The sequence below is a fragment of the Nycticebus coucang genome, chromosome 9 (assembly GCF_027406575.1).
Source record: "Nycticebus coucang isolate mNycCou1 chromosome 9, mNycCou1.pri, whole genome shotgun sequence".
Lineage (NCBI taxonomy): Eukaryota > Metazoa > Chordata > Mammalia > Primates > Lorisidae > Nycticebus > Nycticebus coucang.
This window is the reverse complement of record NC_069788.1, coordinates 26,834,486-26,851,732: the sequence shown is the minus strand read 5'-3', so window position 1 is coordinate 26,851,732 and position 17,247 is coordinate 26,834,486. Positions and strand designations below refer to the sequence as shown.

The 17,247-nt window shown below is 41.7% G+C and overlaps 1 pseudogene; it reads right to left on the bottom strand.

The window, feature by feature from the left end:
* Window positions 1-4,717: 4,717 nt before the first annotated feature.
* LOC128594622 (elongation factor 1-alpha 1-like) lies at window positions 4,718-6,099 on the bottom strand (annotated as a pseudogene).
* Window positions 6,100-17,247: the final 11,148 nt, after the last annotated feature.

The window sequence follows — 17,247 nt, the reverse complement described above, 5'->3', positions numbered from 1 at the left end:
TTGGGTCAGTGTGAGACTTTTGGCCACGTTTCATATATGAAATTCCCAGGAGAGGGAATTACGCCACTTTTCCCATACTAATCAGATTATTCTAATGAGTAAATTTTCATTTCAACAGCCTAATGTTGAAAGGTATGTGAGATAAGATAGAATGTAGCGATCCTAGTTTCTGCCAGGAACTGTGAGTTTTCTAAGACTCGGATCTGACATGGGGCCATTCCATTGAACATTATTCATACAATAGTCTGTGCCATTCCATTAAACATTATTCATACAATAGTCTGTGCCATCTTACAGATGGTTTTCTGAGAAGTTATTATTATTTGGTCAAATGCACAGAATCTCCAGTTGTCCCAGCCATATTTATATAACTCATGACCTCACAGTCTGTAGTGCTCATGGCTGGCTGCTGTTCACAGGTGGAGACTAATATATTCAGGAAGCTGGACATTAGGAGAGAGAAATCAGCCACCATCTCCTCCACATTTTTTCTTTTCCTAGAAGTTTGTACATGGAGCTCAGTCCTGGAACCTCAATTTTGTGATTTTGTTTCCGGAAACCATAACTAAGTGGGCACTGGGAAGGTTCTTATCAGGGTCAGCTGGCAAGAGAGAAATAACCTTTCTGAGCCTCATGATCTTGGTGGAATTCACTAAGCAAGGTGGGTCAACTTTCAAAGACAACTCTGAAAATTCAGAGATGACTCTATGTTTGTCTCAGTCTCTCAAAGGTAGAAGTTGGGCCTCACAGCAGGAGGTAAGCAGGGGGCAAGCAAGCAAAGCTTCTTTGGTCTTTACAGCCTCTGCCCATCGCTAGCATCACTTTCTGAGCTCCACCTCCTATCACAGCAGCAGCAGCATTATATTCTCATAAGAGTGTGAGCCCTGCTGTAAACAGCACATGAAAGGGACCTAGGTCACATGCTCCTTAGAGAATCTAATGCCCCCACCCACATCCATGGAAAACTGTCTTCCATGAAACCAGTCACTGCTCCCCAAAAGGTCAGGGATTGGTACCTAAAGAACAGCCTACTTAATGGAATCTGACTGTGATGTCAGGTACCACCTTGCCATATTCCTACCCCATGTTGGTTGAATTGCCAGTTGTACTACTATATAATTTCGTAGTTAGGCAGTAAAATTTGTGTTTAGAAAAAAATTTTTTTTTTGCTTAAGTCACTTTTGTTTGTGTAATCTTAGCTCCAAAGTACTTCAACTTCTGACAGAGGACAAGGCCGTAGAGAGCCTAGTAAATATTAATAATCTCTAAATTTGTAAACTTCCTAAGCCAGAACCCCCCAACTAAAGTTGTAACCTACTATTCCAGATATGGTTAACCAAAGTGGGCCGGCATACGCTTTTCAGTTTAGGAGCACCTACTGGTGCTCAGAGTCCTTTATCTTAACTTTAGAAGGTTCTGAAGATAACCTTCCATTAACAGTCCATTAATCAATAATAATCATAGCTAAATTGATGAACCCTGTCCAACACACTGGATACTACCGTGTCAACCACTTTGATGTGTTATCTTATTTCTTCTTTATCACAACCTTATAATGTAGTTAGAGTGATAATTCCCATTTGTAGACCACAGACAGGTTAGTGGCTTTTCCAGGGTTATGGGGCCAGTAAGGGCAGAGATGAAGTACGAACTCAGGTCTGCTTGGCTACAAACGCGTGCTAGTAGTATAAACTTGTGCTATTAGGCTCTAAACTTTGTGCATTACTCGTTAGTGATTAGCTCTTATATCTGGGCAAATCAAAGGCAAGGGCCCAGCTGCTAGGCTGTTTTACCACACTCAGGTTCACGGATGTCTTCATAAAGCAACATACGGTGAAGATGTAAAGTCTAGAGGCTGTGAGGCTTCTCCTGCTGTGATTCTTGTATCTTTCCCAATTCAGGATTCTGTAGGCACAAAAATTAAAAAAAAAAATTAAAAAACGTGTCTCTTAGGACCATTTAAATAATTTTAAAACACTATGACAATCCCACTTATGCTTAGTTTCTGAATAAAATGTTAGTAAATAGAATAAAGGACTACTATATTAAAATTTCAACAGGATTTGAAGTATTGGTAGATAGAATGGCCATTTCAACAGAGCAAGGTGTTTTTGCAGAAATGAAGATATCATTTTAAAATGGGATTAACGTTATATCATCTTCTATATGAATAAATGTAAAAGCCTATTGTGAGTCAGGAGTGGTGGTTTACAGTGTAATCCTAGCACTTTGGGAGCCCAAAGCAGGAAGATTGCTTCAGGCCAGAAATTCAAGATCAGACTGAGCAAGAGTGAGACTCCATCTCTACAAAAAAGTAGAAAAGTTAACAGGGTGTGGTGGGGCATGCTTGTAATCCCAGGTACTCGGGAGGCTGAGGTGGGAGGATTGCTTGAGGGTCTCCTGAGTTTGACATTGAATTTGAGGTTGCTATGATGATGCCACTGCACTCTAGCCTGGGTGACAGAGTGAGACCCTGTCTCAAAAAACAAAAACCAAAACCTTTAATACTTTCAAATAAAATTTACAAAATACATTAAAGTTGTAATACTGAAATCATGTTTGACTTCTGCAATTAAAAGAGGTGCTCAATGAGATTGGTATTCATCTTTTCTTATAGGTATATATTGAGTATTACAATTTTAATAGTGTTTTCCTTTCTTAACTGTGTATACATGTTTTTGGCACCCTCTTTAAATACAAAAGAAAACCAAAAATCCTATTATGATTACTTAATAAGTGGTAAAAGGGTATTTGACAAAATTCAACATTTATTTTTGATAAAATTTCTCATAGTAAAATGGAAACAAATTTATTCTTTACTTGACAAAATATGCATATTTTGAAATGCATACTACTATCATATTTAATAATCATACATATGAACACTAAATTTTAGGGTGGCACCTGTGGCTCAAAGGAGTAGGGCACTGGTCCCATATGCTGGAGGTGGTGGGTTCAAACCCAGCCCGGCCAGAAACTGCAAAAACAAACAAACAAACAAAACCCCCCACTAATTTTCCCTTGAAAATTAATTGAAAAAGATAATGTGGTATATGTACATCATGGAATATTATGCAGCCTTAAAGAAAGATGGAGACTTTACCTCTTTTATGTTTACGTGGATGGAGCTGGAACATATTCTTCTTAGTAAAGTATCTCAACAAGGGAAGAAAAAGTATCCAATGTACTCAGCCCTACTATGAAACTAATTTATGGCTTTCACATGAAAGCTATAACCCAGTTACAACCTAAGAATAGGGGGCAGGGGGAAAGGGAGGGGAGGGAGGGGGGAGGTGGGCAGAGGGAGGGGGGTTGGTGGGATTACACCAGCAGTGCATCCTACAAGGGTATATGTGAAACTTAGTAAATGTGGAATGTAAATGTCTTAGCACAATAACTAAGAAAATGCCAGGAAGGCTATGTTAACCAGTGTGATGAAAATGTGTCAAATGGTCTATGAAACTAGTGTATGGTGCCCCATGATCACATTAATGTACACAGCTATGATTTAATAAAAAAAAAAAAGAAAGTACATTTGGAGACACAACTATTTTTCCAAAATGATTATAAGAAATAAAGACTTTATCATTGCAAAAAAAAAAAAAAGATAATGATGTAATGTATATTACTTCACCCTATAGTAAACACAGTTCTGAAAATAGTACTCAAAGCTGTTAGATACAGGGCTTATCCTCTTGTATGTCACACAATAGAAACACAATTATTTATTGAATGAATTAATGACAGGCTGAAATAAGAGGTCTAAATTTTGAAATAGAGGACATGAAATTATCATTATTTGCTAATAATATAGTTTTATTCTAAGAGAATTAACTAAAAGGTGACCAGAAATACTAAAAGCAGTCATAACTGTGGCCAGGTTCAAAATTAATTTATAAAAATATAATCATAAAAAGTATAATGGAAGGATAGATCTCTTTTTTCTAACCATGATAATAAGGCATACATCTGTTCTATATGAAGACAGCCTTAAAATTCTTCTGGAGATGTTAAAGTGTGCAAACTCTGTCCTTTGCAATTGTCACAATGCCCGTTCTAAACCTACACATTAATAATATACTAATAGGAAATTTCAAAACCAACCAACTGATTAGTAAGTTTGATAGTACTCTGTGGTAATAGGGATTTGGAAACAGTGCGGTGCCCACTGGGGTAAAAGATTAATTATGTGAAAAATTTAAAGAGCAGTTTGGCAATACCTATCAAAATAAAATTGACCCTATATTTTCACTCTTAAAAATTTATCCTACAGATAATTCACAGTGTGCAAAGTTAATAGATATATGACTACATATGTATATTTATAAGAAAAGGTATGTATGTATAAGGGTTTTTATCATTGATTTCCTACTGAAATCCTCATACACACGTACATAGGACCTTTTCTTTTTTTTCTTTTTAAGTTTTTTCTCATTAAACTTTGTTTTAATGGGTTTCAAAATTCTGTGACAGATTTTTGGTCATGTAAAAAGTACTGATTTTAAAAACTAATAACTTAAAACTGCCACACAAAAAGAAACAAATGGTCCACAAAACATTTTCCTTTCCTTCTGAAGGTTTTACGATGCATTGTTATCATTAACCAGTCTTTTACTATTAAATCGAAATGGCCAATTGAAACAAACAGTTCTGAGAGTGTTCTGACTCTTCTTCCACCACTGATTAAGACTGGGGTGGCAGGTATTAGAGATAATGTTCATTTAGCCTTCTGAGCTTTCTGGGCAGACTTGGTGACTCTGCCAGCTCCAGCAGCCTTCTTGTCCACTGCTTTGATGACACCAACAGCAACTGTCTGTCTCATTTCACGAACAGCGAAACGACCCAGAGGCGGATAATCTGAGAAGCTCTCAACACATGAGTTTGCCAGGAACCATAACGACGATGGCGGTGTCACCAGATTTCAGGAATTTAGGGCCATCTTCCAGCTTCTTACTAGAGTGGCGGTCGATCTTTTCCTTTCGCTCAGCAAACTTGCAGGCAATGTGAGCTGAGTGACAATCCAGTACAGGAGCGTAGCCAGCACTAATTTGGCCTGGATGGTTCAGGATAATCACCTGAGCAGTGAAGCCAGCTGCTTCATCGGGTCATTTTTGCTATCACCAGCAACATTGCCATGACGAACATCTTTGACAGACACATTCTTGACGTTGAAGCTCACGTTGTCTCCTGGAAGAGCTTCATTCAAAGCTTCATGGTGCATTTCAATAGACTTTACTTCAGTTGTAACATTAACTGGAGCGAAGGTGACCACCATGCCAGGTTTGAGAACACCAGTCTCCACTTGGCCCACAGGGACAGTACCAATACCACCAATTTTGTAGACATCCTGCAGAGGCAGATGCAAGGGCTTGTCAGTTGGACGAGATGGTAGCAGAATGCAATCCAGAGCTTCAAGCAGTGTGGTTCCACTGGCATTGCCATCCTTCCAGGTGACTTTCCATCCCTTGAACCAAGGCATGTTTGCACTTGGCTCCAACATGTTGTCACCATTCCAACCAGAAATTGGCATGAATGCTACTGTGTCAGGGTCGTAGCCAATTTTCTTAATGTAAATGCTGACTTCTTTAACGATTTCCTCATACCTTTTCTGGCTGTAGGGCGGCTCAGTGGAATCCATCTTGTTAACACCAACAATTATTTGTTTCAAACCCAGAGTGTAAGCCAGAAGGGCATGTTCACGTGTCTGCCCATTCTTTGAGATACCAGCTTCAAATTCACCAACACCAGCAGCAACAATCAAGACAGCACAGTCAGCCTGAGATGTGCCTGTGATCATGTTTTTGATAAAGTCTCTATGTCCTGGGGCATCAATGATAGTCACATAGTATCTTCTGGTCTCAAATTTCCACACGGAGATATCAGTGATGATACCACGCTCATGTCCAGCCAGCGGTTTATCCAAGAACCAGATGTACTTGAAGGAGCCCTTTCCCATCTCAGCAGCCTCCTTCTCAAATTTTTCAATGGTTCTCTTGTCAATGCCACCACATTTGTAGAACACCCATGGCCAGTAGTCATGGACTTGCCCGAATCTACGTGTCCAATGACGATGATGTTGATGAGTCTTTTTCTTCCCATTTTGGATCGTACGGGCAGTTTTCACACCTGTGTTCTGGCGGCAAACCCGTTGCGGAAAGAAAAACACATACGACCTTTTCATTCCTAAGTGTTCTCCCTAAAAAAACTAACTTATAGGGCAGTTATTTTATTTCAAAAGAGAATTGTTTTCCCCTTTTTCTTTCTTTCTTTTTTTTTTTTAAGATAGAGTCTTGCTATGTTGCCCAGGCTGTAGCGCGGTGGCTGTTCACAGGCACAATTATTGCATACTGCAATCTTAAACTACTGAGCTCAGTGGATCCTCCTGTCTCATTCTCCCAAATACCTGGGACTACAAGTGTGTGCCACAGAGCACGGCTATTTCTTCTTTTAAAGTATGTCTGTGCCCAGGTTTTCTAGAACGCAGAGTTTGAGGCAGGAAGAAAGTGCTGATACTTTATTTGGAATGTGCAAGTCCAGGAATTTGAAAGTGAGGAAGGAAGAGAAAGAAGGTGTGGAAAATTCTGAGAGGATGTAATGGATCCTCTCTGGCTGCAGTTTCACAACCAGAAGCAGAGCCTCGGCAGGCGGCTGAGGCAGCACTTGTCCCCAGGGTGCAGGATTTCTGTGGAGGAGTTAGACGAAGAACTGCATCTCTGACTACGCCTCAGAAGAGAGTCAGGAATTTCTCCCAAACTTCTGAGAACTTTTGAAATCAAGAGCATTTTCTTTTCAGTGGCCCCTCATCTCTCATCAGTCAAGGTTTACCCCAGCAGGACTCCCCACACTTCTGTGTCATTTGGTTCTTCAGTGGCTCCTACCCCAGAGTGTGGGGCTTCAAGTGGAGGCTAACCTGGGTTTCAACCTACAGGACAGAAGAAGGAGGCCACTGAGGGTCTCTGAGAAGGCACACGGACTCCGTCTCCAGGGCAGACTAGAAGAATACACGTGCCTTGGGCATACACCTGCTGCTCCTGATAGCAGCAGCCACCCTGGTCAATCTCAGAAATGGCTCTATCGTTGAAGGGTGTGGAGAAATAATCTCTTAATCTAGAAATCAGAGGGGAAGGCAGATCAGTTGGTAGTAGTCAGCTTCAGGGGAGGCTGGCCAGCATGCAGCTAGTGAGCTGGTCTCTTCTCATTTGCCCAGCATGTCAGGTAACTCTGCTGGCTGCAGAAACCCTGGAATTGCAGGCAGTTGTTTGCAGCCTTGTTTGCAATAGCAAAAAGATGAAAACAATCTGGTTTTGTTTGTTTGTTTTTGAGACAGGGTCTTGTTTTATTGTCTAGGGTAGATTGCAGGTAGTGAGCATTCCTCTTGCCTGAGCCTCCTAAGTAGCCGTGACTACTGTGCCAGGCTAATCTTTATTTATTTTTTTTGTAGGGATGGCATCTTGGTATGTTGCTCATGCTGGTCTCCAACTCCTGACCTCAAGCAATCTTTCTGCCTCAGCCTCTCAAAGTGCTAGGCGTGAGCCACCTTGCCTGGCCCTGAAACAATCGGTTTAAATAAATTATAGAGTATCCCAACAAGAAAATCCTACCTACTGGTTGGAAAGGAGTGACATATCTACTATATATGCTGACATAGAAATATAGTTAAGTCTTTTTACAATGAATTTTTAAAAACCAGATAACGTAATGGTATATGTGTTATGATTCTACTTGTGTATGTGTAAAGATAATATTATACATACTTGTACGTGCCTTAAAAAATTCTCTAAGGGTTCAGAAAAACCTGTTGAAAGACATGTTTAGTGTAAAAGATCTGAGGAAAGAAACTAGCACGTAAAGGTAGGGAGAGCATTACTTTTTTTGAGACAGAGTCTTACTATGTCGCCCTCGGTCTAGTGCCGTGGTGTCATAGCGCACAGCAACCTCTTGGGCTCAAGCAATTCTCTTGCCTCAGCCTCCCAAGTAGCTGGGACGATAGGCGCCTGCCACAATGTCTGGCTATTTTTTGTTGCAGTTGTCGTTTTTGTTTAGCAGGCCCGGGCTGAGTTTGAACCCGCCAGCCTCAGTGTATGTGGCCGATGCCGTAACCACTGTGCTACAGGTGCTGAGCCAGGAGGGTGTTACTTTTTATGTTATGCATATGTATACTGTTTGAATTATTTATAAGGCATACATTTTAAAATGAAAATGAAAAGTAAAATGGAAAGGTATAAGATACAAATGGTTAAACATACTTTCAAAAGAGTAAAGAGGAAAATAAAATTCACCTGTGATTCTACCAACAAGAGACAACCTCAGTTAATATTTCACAATGTTCTCCCAAGAAGACTCACATATGGCCAACAGCTATATGAAAACACGGTCAACATTGATAATCATTAGGGAAAGGCAAGTCCAAACCATAATGAGATATTACTTATTATTTATTAGGGCAACTTTTCAAAAAACAAAAGATAGCAAATGTTGGTGAGATCGTGGGGAAATTGGAACTCCTGTGCAATACTGGTATGAATTGTGAAATGGTTCAGTCACTGTGGAAAAGAAGAGGGAGGTTTGTTTGTGGAAAAACCAACTCAAACTGTGCTTTTCCTCTGTTCTCACATCACACCAATTAATACAGAAGACTTCTGTGATCAATGTGTGTGGGGTTTTCTCTATGCACCAAGCAAGCAATCAGTTCTGCAATGATAGCAGTTGGGTGCCCTCCAATTCAGTTCTGACACAATCTACCCAGAGATAGCTTCGGATCGTATAGGTTGAGGGCTCAGTTCTGTATGACTCCACCCCTTCAGATACTATTTGAAAATCCAGGCCCCCAGAATTTCTGACTGGCCGGCTTCAAGCTGGGATTCCCATAACCTCCTCTCTGGGCTCAATTAATTTGCTACAGAGGTTCACAGAACTCCGGGAAACACTTACTTACATTTACCAGTTTCTTACAAAGGATATTACAAAGAACATAGATAAAGAGGTGCATAGGGGCTTCCATGCTCTGGGGGTACCACCCTCCAGAGCCTCCACCCGGTCCTCTTAAGCTCTGAATGGAGACTTTATTGAATGGGCATGACTGAAGCGTGGTCCACTGTGTAGAAATGTGATTGGACAAAAAGAGCATGATGTGATCTTAACAGACTGAGCAGGAAAACCCAGCAAGGATTGTCCATTCAGATTCTTTCCGGCCTCTCTGTGCAGCTTTTCCTCCTCCAGGGTATGGCACAGGACCCCTTGTATGACCCACAATCAGAAATGTGGGGGAAGATTAGAGTCCTGCCTTGGGCAGGTGAAAACAGGACAGAAGAAGATCGGAGAGAGACTCTGTTTTCTGAGGCCTGCTCCTGAGGGCTAAATTGCCACAACATTTTAACAAGGCCTCTGAGAGTTATGAGCCAGGAAGTGTGGATAAAACATACAGGTACATGCGCTGTCACACATGCACACACTGTAGAACCTCTATAAGCTGACCACTCAAGAGACTGTAACCAACTGGTCAATGTACACAGGTGGCCAACTTAAGCAACTAGGCCTACTGTACTGATACGTACATGTGGTGCATGTCTGGTCTATGAAAATTAGGTCAACTTAATGAGGTGGTCAGTGTAGGGAGGTGGTCAACTATCAAAGGTCTACTGAATGTCTACATATATATTTTATATATAAATTATAGTATCATAGTACTCTTCGGGAACTTAAAAATAGAATTACCATTTACTCCAGCAATCCCATTTCTGGGCGTGTATATTCAAAAGATGTGAAATAAGGATCTTGAAAGATGTTTCCATTCCAATGTTCAGTGTATCATTATTCACAATAGCTGAGATATGGAAATACCCAAAGTTCACCAATAGATGGACAGATAAAGAAAATGTGGCATATTAGAATATTGTTTGGCCTTAAAAAAGAGGGAAATATCTGTGACAATATGGGTGAACCTGGAAGACATTATGCATTAATCCTCTTACTAAGGCATCTAAAATAGTTCAGACCTAGAGAGACAGGCAACAGAATGGTGGTTACCAGTGGGTGGGGCAGGAGGATGGGTGGAGTTGTTCATCCTGCATAAAGTTATAGTTACACAAGATCAATAAGTTCCAGAAATTTGCTGCCCAACAGTGTTTGTAGTTAATATTACAGTATGTGTAGTCAACAATTTGTTAAGAGGGTAGATGTTATGTTAAGTGTTCTTTTTTTTTTTTTAGAGACAGAGTCTCACTTTATGGCCCTCGGTAGAGTGCCGTGGCCTCACACAGCTCACAGCAACCTCCAACTCCTGGGCTCAAGCGATTCTCTTGCCTCAGCCTCCCGAGTAGCTGGGACTACAGGCGCCCGCCACAGTGCCCGGCTTTTTTTTTTTTGGTTGCAGTTTGGCCGGGGCCGGGTTTGAACCGGCCACCCTTGGTATATGGGGTCGGCTCCCTATCGACTGAGCCACAGGTGCCGCCCATGTTAAGTGTTCTTAATACACACATAACCCCTCCCCACACACACACACACACACACACACATGCACCAAACAAGCCCCCCAAACACAGAAGGCACAAAGACATTTTGGAGGTGATGGATGTATTAATTACTTTGATTGTGGCGATGATAACTGATATGTCCAAACTCACCAAATTATAGAATTTAATTTTGTTCAGTTTTGTTTATTTACTTGAGACAGGGTTTCACTCTGTCGCCCTGGTTAGAGGGCAGCAGTGTGACCATAACTCCCATAGCTTCAAACTCCTGGGCTCAAGCAATCCTCCTGCCTCAGCCTTCTGAGTAGCTGGAATGAAAGGTATGTGCCACCACCACTGGAGAATTATAATATGTTGTTTGTTTTTTGTCTTTTTTTTTTTTTTTTTTAGATGGGCAGAGTGCCGTGGCGTCACAGCTCACAGCGACCTCAAACTCTTGGGCTTAAGCGATTCTCTTGCCTCAGCCTCCCAAGTAGCTGGGACTACAGGCTCCTGTCACAATGCCCGGCTATTTTTTTTGGTTTAGTTGTCATTGTTGTTTAGCTGGCCCGGGCCAGGTTCATACCTGCCAGTCTCAGTGTATGTGATCGGCGCCCTATTGACTGAGTATGGGCACCACCAAATGTTCAGTTTTTTGTATATCAGTTATACCTCAATAAAACTGGGAGAAAAAAGAGCACTTAAAACATATATTTTGTGATGTTCCTTCTAGTACACTTTCTGTGCACGTAAGTACATAATTAGAACTTTAATGTAAATGACATTATACATATGTATATTTTGTCACTTTATATTTTATTGAGTCAGCATTTTCCGAGGTTAAAAATATACTCTCAAAAATACCATTTTTGGTGACTAACGTTCTGTTTCGTGGCTATAGGGTCATTTGTTTAACCATTCATCCATTTCTTTTCTTCTTAAGCTCTTTCCCTTTATCAATTAAACAATCAAACATACCTGTCCTGGGTAAAACACTGGGCTCTAACTACACTGCAGGGTCTTCCTCCCAAGACAACAATGAGGATGAGGATGGCCTTGGGGACGACCCCGTGGGCAGCTCTTCCTGCTTGTTTGTATCTTCTCAGTGAGGCCTCCCCTAATGGTCAGTCTAGCGCTTTACACAGCTTTGTATTATTTTGTTGTTATTAATAGAAGCAGCTGGTTCCTAGTTCTGTCCTACCTGAGCGTGCCACGTACGTTTTTGTCTGTTGTCTGTCTCCCCACCTAGATTGTAAGCTCCACGACAGCAGAGCCATCGTGTAATTTTGTTCTCTACTTAGTTTTCCACTCTGGCACTTGTGCCTGGTTCAGTGTCAAGCGTATGGTAGCTGCTCAACAAATATAGGAAGAAGGATCTTCATTGCTTCTCTTTCTCTTTTCTATTAGAAAACCTAATTACTATTCAATTCCTAAGTAGAAATATTGCTAAACAGCTTTGTGAAATTGTTATGAAATATTTCTTGGGTCACTGCTTTTTGCTCTTAGAATTACCAAATGCCAGACTTACATACCACAACCATTAGGTGATCTGATCCATTCTTTTATAGAAATTCAGGTTCATCGTCATAGTGGTGGTTGGAGAAGTGAGGGTAGAGAAGAACAAAAGTTAGTTTGTTTTTTAGGTAGAGTCTCATTCTGGTGCCCTGGGTTAAGAGTGCTATGGCATCACAGCTCATAGCAACCTCAAACTCCTGTGTTTGAGCAATTCTCTTGCCTCAGCCTCCTGAGTAGCCAAGACTATAGGCGCCCGTCACAATGCCCAGCCAGTTTTTCTATTTTTAGTAGAGATAAGGTCTCAATCTTACTCAGGCTGGTCTCCAACTCCTGAACTCAAGTGATCCACCCACCTCTGCCTCCCAGAGTGCTAGGATTACAGGCATGAGCCACCCCACCCAGTCAGAACAAAATTACTTAACTCTTCAAAAAGTTTACCAATTAGGGTGGTGTCTGTGGCTCAGTGAGTAGGGCGCCAGCCCCAATATACTGAGGCTGGCGGGTTCAAACCTGGCCCTGGCCAAACTGCAATAAAAAAATAGCTGGGTGTTGTGGCAGGCGCCTATAGTCCCAGCTACTCAGGAGGCTGAGGCAAGAGAATCGCCTAAGCCCAGGAGTTGGAGGTTGCTAAACTGTGACGCCATGGCACTCTATCCAGGGTGATAAAGTGAGATTCGCCCTACCGACTGAGCTACAGGCGCCGCCGAAGCAATGGATCTTAATGTGTCCAATTGTGTAGCTCCATTTCTACCTTTAAGGATCTCATGATCTTATAAAAGGCTATTAAAACAAATGACACATTATGATGCTAAACAAAGACAAAAGCAACATGGACAGCAAAAGAGAATTGCAAAGTCAAGGGTCTGAGGAGCAGACTGGAGAGAACAATATATTTTGTCTGAAAGAATCAAGATGTTATAAAGAAGGGACTTTTAAGGCAGTGTTGAGGACTCTGTAAAGAGTGCTGAGAAGTTGGGATGCGAGGATGAAGCCATTACAGGCAGAGGGAGCTCTATCAGTAAAGGCATGGAGAAATGGAAATGCTTGGCGTGTTTGAAAAATGGCAGCTCTCTTATTCCTGGAAGGAAGAGGGGAGAGGGATGGGAAGAGAGGGAAGCAGGTGTTGGGCGAGATTGTAACTCTGCGTTGGGTGCTTCACTTTATCAGTTAAAATAGTCAGAGCTGTGTCTTCTGTGGTCCCACAGCAGGAGTGAATGACATCCTGGGATGGGGTGGGGGAGGATAGTCAGAGACAGTGAACCAGTTAGGAAACCCCTGCAATTGCTGGTTACAGAGTGAGCTAATGAATTAGAGAACAGGCGGCCTACCCTCCAGCAGTGAAGATGATTATAGAGAAGTAAACTACTTCGAAGGACCCGTGGACTTACAAAAGTGCTAGGAACATTTGTAAGTGACATACAAGTGCTGACTATGTCAGGTCAGGGGCATCTCTATATCTTCAGGTTGTGTTTTTAACCAAGAAAGCTAGGGGAAGAGCAAAAACATGAAACAATAAAACAAAATTCTGAAAAGTAAAAGCAAACAAAGTGAATTCCTTCCTCCGCCCCAGTCCCCAAAGTAACTCAGATCCTTTGTGTTCTGAAAGTCTAAAAGCTGCAGGTTGAAATGCCCAGCTCTGTTAATTCAGTGTTTCCGAGTTTCTCCCTTGTCCTCACGCACTGGCTGCTTTCTCAGAAGTTGCCTGAACCAGAAAAGCCTTTCTGGGTTTGCACACAGTCACTCTGTGGACTGGGCTCAGGATGGCCACCCTTAACAGGCTGCTCTGGTGTTCCCCTGTGTTACAGGTTTCCTCGCAGTGTGGGTGAGCTCCCACTACTTCCTCTTTCCTTTATGGCCCTTGCCCTTTCATTTTCACTACACTTGTCTGTTGCTCAAACCATGCCCCCTGAACAGCCTTGGTTTCCATTCTTGATGGATCTGTGACTGTGGGTGGATGTGACCTTTTGCTCTTTCCTGAACTATATATGTCTTCTTCTTCTTCTCTCAGAATTTCTCTTTTCCAACAGATTTTCATGATCAAATTCTATCATCCTGCTACAAATCCTCTGACCTACTTCTTCTTCTTTTTGAGACAGACTCTCACTTTGTCACCCTTGGTAAAGTGCCGTGCCATCATACATACCTCACAGCAACCTCAGACTCTTGGGCTCAAGCAATCCTCTTGTCTCAGCCTGCTGAGTAGCTGGGACTATAGACACCTGCCACAATGCCCAGCTATTTTTAGAGACAGGGGGGTCTCACTCTAGCTCAGGGTGGTCTCGAACTCTTGAGCTCAGGCGATTCACTGGCCTCGGCCTCCCAGCGTGCTAGGATTACAGGTGCAAGGCACTGCGGCTGGCTTGACCCACTTGTCAGTATGCTACAGGAGCTGTGTTTGTATGAACTGTACATGTGCACCTTCTTTGTTACTGACTGTAAGCTTCTTGCAGGTTCTCTGCTCTGCTCAATCCCTTTTTAGTGACAGCTAGTGTCAAAGATGAACAAAGCTGGATGCTAGTTAAAGTGGTAAGGACAGATTTTAATCAGTAATATACTATTGCAATAGAGAAAACAGTTCAGTGCCAGCTGAATTCAACTTCAATTTGTACTGAGAAGACTAGGTATTTTAAAGGGAGAGTAAGGAACTAGGAAGAGGCTGAGAAGGGGCTCAGTAGAAAGAGGGAAGTGAAAAATTTCAAAATGCAGGAAAGGGGTGGAGGTTGGTCTATGTGCAATGCATCTGTGTGTGCTAACTGGTGCGGGATCCTAGCCTCCCACGGAGAATGGGAGGCAAAGGCCTTGGCTCTAAGTCATTGGCTGGGACAAACGGTAAATTCTTTGGAAGTCTTAAGTTTTCTCAGGCACTTTAAGGAGAGATAGGGTCATCCTAGGGATGAGGTCTTGAACTGTTGGAAACTGTGTTAGTATTTACTCAAGTCTTTATAGATCAAGGTTGGGCCCTTATCAAGAAGAAGGCCCAGCAGAGTTTGACTCAAGTTTGGGCAAGAAGAGGATCTTTGTCATTAGGGCATGAAAATTAAGAACAAGTGGGCAAATGTCCACGGAGATCTCTATAGAAGGGACAAAGAAGGGATTATTTTAGGAAAATAAGATAAAGGAATATTTTTAGTTGTATCACCCACCATAAAGACTGCTAAATCGCAGTCATCAAAAACTAGGTGTTACATGTACTTACTATTAAATTGGGACTAACCAATGAGCACATATGTGCACAGAGGGAAATAAAACTCAGTGGAAATCAAGCCAGGTAGTGGGGAGAGGAGACGGGTACCTAATGGGTACATGAGCCCTGCTTAGGTGATGGGCATGCTTAAAGCCATGACTAAAGCATTACAATTAGCAGTCCACGTAAACAAAAACATTTGTACTCTCGTTAGACTTTTGAAATAAAAATACCAATATAAAAATAAAAAGTAAAATAAAAATAGTATCGTACCATATGCAATTTGATATTTTTCCTTGAAAACAAAACAAAAACTAGGTATTGGCCATTCTCTGTGCTGCTAAAATCTAAACAAGAAAACTATCTACTTTATTCATATCTGATCTTTCAGGATAAACAAAAATTAATGTTGTAAGTTGGAGTTTAAATATCTTGCACATTATTATTGGTATTATCATTATTATTTTTTGAGACAGAGTCTCACTATGGTGCCCTTGGTAGAGTGCCATGGTGTCACAGCTCACAGCAACCTCAACCTCTTGGACTTAAGTGATTCTCTTGCCTCAGCCTCCCAAACAGCTGGGACTACAGGCGCCTGCCACAACACTTGGCTATTTTTTTTTTTTTGGTTGCAGTTGTCATTGTTGTTTTAGCAGGCCCAGTCTGGCTTTGAACTTATCAGCCTCCGTGTAGGTAGCCGGCACCTTAGCCACTGAGCTGTGGGTGCCGCCTGACCCTCTTTTCTCAAATGATGGTCATGTTAACTCCCTCCATGACCTTTTAGCCAAAAGGCTAAAAGATGAGGTGGATACATATGGGAATGACTCTTTATTGCAAGTGCAAGGCTTAAAGAGCTAGAAATACACAATGTCGTGGTCTGCAGGAACTGAGTTTATTTTTTAATCAATATATAGAGATTGGCTCGGTGCCCATAGCTCAGTGAGTAGGGTGCCAGCCACATACACTGAAGCTGGTGGGTTCGAGCCCAGGCCAGGCCTGCTAAACAACAATGACAACTGCAGCCAAAAAATAGCCGGGTGTCGTGGCAGGCGCCTATAGTCCCAGCTACTGAGGTAAGATAACTGCTTAAGCCCAAGAGATTGAGGTTGCTGTGACCCGAGATGCCAGAGTGATGTAGTGAGACTCTGTCTCAAGAAAAAGATATAGAAATGGTGAAATGCAGAGATCTTTTGTGTTACAGTTAAACCAGTTTTAACACATGAATACCCATGTAGCTTACATCCCATTAAGTTCCCCCACACCCTTTCCCAATCAATCCCTGCCCCTTCTAACTGCAACCACTGTTCTGATTTCATCATAATTTTGTTTTTTTCTGCTACAAAACTTCATGTACCTGGAACCATACTGTGGGTACTCTTTCGCGTCTAACTTCTCTCCCTCAACATAAACGTTTTGAGGTTCATTCATGTTTTTGCATGCATCTTTTTGTTTGTTTTTACACTGAATAGTCTTCCATTGTATGAACACACCACAGTTTGTTTATTCTATTGATGGACCCTGAGGGCTTTTTCTGGTCTTTGGCTATTATAAACGAAGCAGCTATCAGCATTCTCATACTAGGCTTTTTTGTGGACAAATGCTTTCATTTCTTTCTTTTATTTTAAATTGGATAATTTTATTTATTTATTTTTATTATTATTTCTTTTTGAGACAGAGTTTCACAATGTTGTCCTTGGTAGAGTGCTGTGGGTCACAGCAACCACAGCTCACAGCAACCTTAAACTCTCAGACTTAAGTGATCCTCTTGCCTCAGCCTCCAAAGTAGCTGGGACTACAGGCGCCCGCCACAATGCCTGGCTATTTTTTGTTGCAGTTGTCATTGTTGGTTAGTTGGCCCAGGCTGGGTTCGAACCCACCAACTTCAGTGTATGTGGCTGGCAGTGCTACGGGCATGGAGCCAATGCTTTCATATCTTTTGAAATGAAATGAATGTTTTTCATTTCTTGTGAAACTAGAATTGTAATTGCTGAGTCACAAGGTTGCTGTATGTTTAACTCTAAGAAATGGCCTAACAGTTTTCCAGATCGGTTATACCATTTAATATTCTCATCAGTGATTATGAACGTTCTGTTTGTTCCA